Genomic DNA, 6352 nt, shown 5'->3' on the forward strand with positions numbered 1-6352 from the left:
ACTGAAAGTGTAAATAAAGACTAAAATGTAGAATAGGTAATGTGAAATAGGAAAAAAAGGGGCAAAGGGGAATGAAGTGGGAGGAGTAGGGGAAAGGAAAGAAGGGAATGGAATTAATGTGAGAAAATGGAAAAATAGGAACAAACTCTTTGTAAATAGGGCAGAATGGAGGGGTTGAAAGGAGGGTTGGGCAAGGGTGAAAAATAAGAACCAAGAGAGACTATGTAAAGGTGCAAATTTCCAATGATGAATGTCATTATATTGTATACCTAAAATGTACCAATGATTAGAATGTGTATTCGATAATGAAAAATAGGAAGAAAAGATCCGAAAGGGTAGGGATAGTGGGAGGGGCAGGGGAAAGGAAAGAAGGGAAAGGAAAAATGATGAGAAATGGAAAAAATGGAAATAAAGTCTTTGTATATAGGGAAGGGTAGTGGGGATGAAGGGAGGGCTAGGAATGGGGAAAAAATAAGAACCAAGATGCATTATGTAAAGGTACAATTCCCAATGAGAAATGTAATTGTGTTGTATACCTACAATGTACCAATAAAAGAATTTAAGAAAAAAAAAGATTGTAATTTGCCTACAAACACAATGTCTTTAAAAACTACATATATTATAGAAAAAAAGTCATGGCACAGCCATTATATCCACATATAAGAGTTCTGGAATACATTAGAGATATGGTTTGTTAAATATAATAGCAGTTCAATGTTACTTTTGCCAGAATTTTCAGGTGGTTATAATACCTCAGAATATATTTTCATCAAAATTGGTAAATTGTATGGAATACTCCAATTCCCTTAATGTTTTATTTTACTTAATAAAGAATATTAAATTAATTATCTAGTCTATAATATAGAGTAAATGAAGTAAAGCTACAGGTAACCCAAAGTTAATTAGCTAGAACTTTCCATGAATGAAAATTTAATATGACCTATTGTATGAGACAAATCACAGGAAAACAGCCTCCAAGTAGAGATTTTTTTTCTTCAAAAATCCTCTAGAAGATGTTCATGGGTTTCACCCCAATCTTCTACTACATATTGAGGTCTGAAACTCTGGGACTATCCCATTCTTTTTCATTTTAGCCTTCCTTTCTCTTAATTCAAATTAGGTCCCCCATAAGTAATTATGTAATCTATGTCTCTAAAAGAATGAGTTAACTGCTTTGTGTCCGCCACAGCACTTGGCAAAGTGTCCAGTTTGTAATGAAGTGTAAGGATACTCCAGAGAAACAGAACCAATAGGATATGGAGAGATATATGAAATATTTATGGAAATTGGCTTACGATTATTGAGGACAAGAAGACCCATGATATGCCCCCTATAAATTGAAGAATCAGAAGAAGAGGTGGTGTAATTCAGTCCAAGCCCAAAGACCTAAGAATTAGAATTCTGTTATCCAAGGGCAGGAGAAGATGCATATCACAGCTCAAAAGAGAGCAATTTTGCTGTCCTTTGTCTTCTATTCAATGCCTAAATGGATTGAATGATGCCCATCCAAAGAGGTGAAGGTGGATTTTTACTTGATCAACTGATTTCAATGCTTATCTCTGCCTGAAATATCCCTAAAATAATGTTTTACTAGCTGAGAATCTCTTGGCCCGGACAACTTGACAGGTAAAATCAACCACAAGTAGGTACTTGATCTGTATCTGTTACTTTATTTTTATCAATTTCTAGTGGAATACAATGATTTATTCGAGATCCATTCTACTCATACCAGGTACAAGTCCACCATCTCCACTGTGAACACCTTGTTCCAGCTGAACACAATACCCATTGAATACGGGCTTCCATAACACAGAAACCTAAAAACTAGAAACAATTTTAAAATTCATCTAGAAAAAGGTTTTTTTTATCAGCTAAAGAATTGAAACCTGATGAGGTTTATAGCCTGGTTATTCTTATTATTCTCATCTGGATAAAACCATTCTTCTTCATCTTTATTCTTTGAAATCATTGATGTTTTGTAACTGTGATAGAGACTTCCAGCTGACCACCAAAACAATTTCTACTTCTCCCTGTGTTATGGAAAATGTGGCTGGCCAACTAAACTGCACCCCACTGCCGCTCACCGAGTGAGGTATGGCCTCTTTACTGAGCTGCAGTTAACGGAGTTGTGGGAGGAAGGGATGTGTACAATTCCAGGCATGGACCTTGGCTCTTCTATGTTCCTTTCCATCTTTTCCTTGGATGGATGCTCTGAGGAGCATGTAGAATCAGGCAAAGCAACTGCTAGTCTGAGTTGCTTTATGATCATGGAAGAGAGTTAGTCAAATATCTCAAAACCTACCCTGGATTGCTATATGAGAGATGAACAAATACAGAGCTCTTTAAGTTACTGAATTTTTAGAGTGAGTTTGTTACTGGTGCTCCTCAAGATAAGGCTAAAACAAACATTTCATAAAATCTCTGTGTATCCCCGTTTACTCCAATCTTTGTCATTTTTAATTGGTCCTTTCAGTTTATGTAAGGGAAGCATTGCAGTAAAAATTTCATACGCAAATTCAGCTTGCCATATTATGTGTATATCTTCATGTGTTCTATCATCCAGAAAAAAAAGTAGGTTCACTAAAGTCTAAGATCATGTTTTATACTTATTTGAGTACCCCACTATTCCCAGATAAAGCTCTTGCCATATATATGGCATTGAAAGATAACATAGGAAGATATTTACTTAAAACCATTTATTTCACAAATAATCCATATAAAAGAGAGGTGGAGAATTCTTAAAAGATCAGAAAACAAAAATTCAAGAATTATGTTAATTCTATGTGATCTACTAAGCCAATTAAAAAAGTAAAAACTTCTTGCTCATCTTTATGTTGGTAATGCATTTATAAGGGTTCATAATTTGATGTGTATAACTGCTTTGCGTCAAAAAACACTTTTTCAAAAAGGTGTCAACATAATTTGTGGCTGAATCCCTCTCTACAACTTCTTTTCTATACTTAGTCTATTTCCTCCTAAAGAGTGGAACTATAATATAACTTTCTTGTGTATTCTGGCAGAGATTAATTAATAATACTGTTTTGAAGTATTTTAAAAGATTAATAATTTTTTTTTAGTTTTCCAGGATCCTCTATTTTGTGTAAATATTCGTTAGTGCAAACATTATGATGCATTCTTTTTTTATTTTCCCTTTTTCAATTTATATCTTTTATGAAAATAAAATTTTAATTTAAAATTACTATTCACAGTTTTATCACTAGTTAATGGAATATATTTATATGGTTTTATATCTCATATCTATCTATCTATATAGTTTTGCAAAGTTGCAAGCAATCACTAACATTAATTTAATAAGTAACCCATACATCTAATATATAAAACTCGAATGGAAAGATGCTAGGAGCATTTCTTGAGCGAGCAATGTAGGAAACAGTGCACGGCTCAATATAAAGTCATGAATGGGATACCCCAGCATTATGTATGTAATGCGATGCCCTCTATTTTCTCTTTCTTGTCATCTACCCTACGACAAATAAAGATAGATTTTTCAGTAGAATTATTGTAGTTGCTGAAACATAAAATAATTTTGCAGAATTTGATTGCAAATGCTATTTAAAAGGACAAGTTTAGATCCCAGTTCCAATAGAATCATAGAATTGAAATAAAAGTGAATATCACATAGATTATGATCAGTAAGAGATGACAATAATTTCAATATTCCTTTTCATTATTTTTGTTACTAGAACTTTACACAGTATAAACATACCAAGAATAGTATGAATAATTAGATTTCATTGTTTTTGTTCAAAATTTCTCCCTCCAAAATTATCTGGTAAATCAGTCAGTGAAAATATCTTTAAGTTCGAAATCATACATGCAGGTGGATAGGTATTTGAAATTCTCAGGTACCTTCAGAGTAATAACTACTTAAGATCTTTTCTTTGTGGCTATGTTTGGAAAGAATTGAAAATTTAGACATTACATCTTGCAAAGAGAAAACTGAAGACTTAAAAAACAAAAGCTCAGATATCTTTGAAGTAAAAAATCTTCATTGAGACGTCCCCGCCCCCGCCCGCTCTTCAGTGCAGACCCTCCCGGTACCGGTACCCTCTCTGTCACCTCACAGAAGTCTTTGCCAGTAGCGGGTGGAGGGCGCGAGCAGCGCAGGGCCGCCTGTCCCCTGCCCCTCAGGCCAGGCCTGGGCTCGGTCTCCCCCACCCCCCAGCTCCCACCTCTCCCCACCCCGTTGGATATGGGACGGTTCCAGCCGTTGCCAGGTGCCCGAGGGCCATCGTGGCCGCTGCCACGGGTCCCCATGGAGCCGCCGCATCTGTACCCTGTGAAGCTCTACATGTACGACCTGTCAAGGGCCTGGCCCGGCGGCTTAGCCCCATCATGCTGGGGAAACAACTGGAAGGCATCTGGCACACCTCCATAGTTGTGCACAAGGATGAGTTCTTCTTTGGCAGTGGCGGAATCTCCAGCTGTCCCCGGGGAGGGACATTGCTAGGACCTCCAGACTCTGTGGTTGATGTGGGGAGCACTGAAGTGACAGAAGAAATCTTTCTGGAGTTCCTGTCCTCCCTGGGGGAGTCTCTGTTCCAAGGTGAAACCTACAACCTCTTTGAACACAACTGTAACATCTTTAGCATTGAAGTGGCACAGTTCCTGACTGGGCGGAAGACCCCCTCTTACATCACCGACCTGCCCTCTGAAGTCCTCTCCACGCCCTTCGGACAAGCCCTCTGGCCCTGCCTGGACTCCATCCAGATGCAGCCTCCTGGAGGAAACACGGTGGGCAGACAAAATGGCCAGAGCTAACCGGACTGCTTGGGACCACCTGCCCGCCTGCTCTGCAGGGCTTTTCCTTTTCAAACAAAACAAACCCTACCAGATTTCTATTTTATAATTTTACATCAGAGCTAACAACCAGGGGACGGCTTTTTTAAATTTCCCAGGGAAGGAAATCATCAGGCTGCATGTAGGACAATGCTGCTAAGAAATGAAACAAAATGCCCCCTTCTAATAGTATTATATTAATTTATTAAAGCTGTCTTGTCTGTGAGTTCACTTAGGACGCTGTTTCCAAAGCATCCTCCACATTGGAGAAAGGGAGGGGGTTTGTTTCAGCAGTAGGCAAAAGGACCACTTCGGGGGAGCCCCAACTTGGAACCTCTTTCCAGAGAATACCCGCATCCCACCCAGGTTGCCACACCTGTGGAACCAAGGAGTTTTCCAACAGCCGTGACCTGGAAGTGGTTACTCATAGCATTAAATGAACCAAAGGATGTGGTGCATGTGGGGCCAGTTGCAGGATGACTAACTGACCTCAGTGATCTCTTTCACTAGACTTCTGTCACCTTGCCTCCCCTGCCGCAAGCATGGGGCCAGGGCTGCAGCAGCCACAGCTCAGAATCAGAGGAAAGTGACAGCCAGTACCAGGCCAGAGAAAACAGGATAAAGCCATTCCTCCTCCCACCGCCCAGACTGATTGCCAGTCCTCTGCCATCGATTTGGGAAAACCTGCCTTGCTGCCTGCTGCGGTGAGGCTGCTGTTCCTGAGCTTGGAGGATCTGCCATAGTGGATGGCAGCTGGGCTGGAGCCACAGAGACCCAGCCCCTCAATCTGCACAGAAACCACACGTGGCCCCATATGCAGCATTCAGCTAGGAACCAAGGGGGCACGAATCCCAGCTTAGGGAATATAGAAAGAATATGATGCAGAATCAAGGTGGCAGGAAAATGTAGTTGTTTCCAATAGGACTTTTCCGTTATTCTGAATGTGATTTGATGGCACACATCATTTCCATTGTCATTCTGGCTTTAAGGAGGTTCGACTGGGGCGTGACTGGGCATTTCCCTAATGACTTGCTGCTGATCTTATAGGCAGAGCAGTCTGGAAAGTCTCAGATCTGGGACCGCTTTCAGACTCCCTTTCTTCACATGCTCTCCCACGGCTTCGTTAGAGGAGTGAGTGGAGAGGGACTCAGAGCTGCCAGGTGCCTGGCTCTCAGCTCTGCTTCCTGGGCCCCTCCTGCCCTGGTCCCCTGCCCCCTCTAAAACTTGAGTCCAGCTGCTCCTTCCGAGGCAGGGGTCTTTCCTCCCTGAAATCTGCTGCTCACCCTGGCGCTGACCCTGCTGTCTTTGCCATTAGCCGTAGCAGTTGGCATTATCAGGGTCTCAGCTAGAGGGAAAGATGACATTCTGCCTTGGTGTCTGCCTGTATCTCACAGGGCATGTCCAGATGGTATCAAGTGAGATTTTAGAATTTACACCAGGCCAAATGAGTGAGCAGTTTAGTTCTCAGGCCGTGTGTGCGGCAGTGATTAATCAGATCAGAAAGAAGCAGGGATGGCTTGATGCAGATCTACTGGTAGATTCAAGGAGAATG

General features: G+C 40.8%; 1 pseudogene; it reads left to right on the forward strand.

Moving 5' to 3' along the window:
• Positions 1–4238: 4238 nt before the first annotated feature.
• Positions 4239–5031, forward strand: LOC147829844 (desumoylating isopeptidase 1 pseudogene; annotated as a pseudogene).
• The last annotated feature ends 1321 nt before the right edge of the window (positions 5032–6352 follow it).

The sequence above is a fragment of the Heterocephalus glaber genome, unplaced genomic scaffold, assembly GCF_053883595.1.
Source record: "Heterocephalus glaber isolate CG9 unplaced genomic scaffold, H.glaber_assembly_v1.0 deba00000347, whole genome shotgun sequence".
Classification (NCBI taxonomy): Eukaryota; Metazoa; Chordata; class Mammalia; order Rodentia; family Bathyergidae; genus Heterocephalus; species Heterocephalus glaber.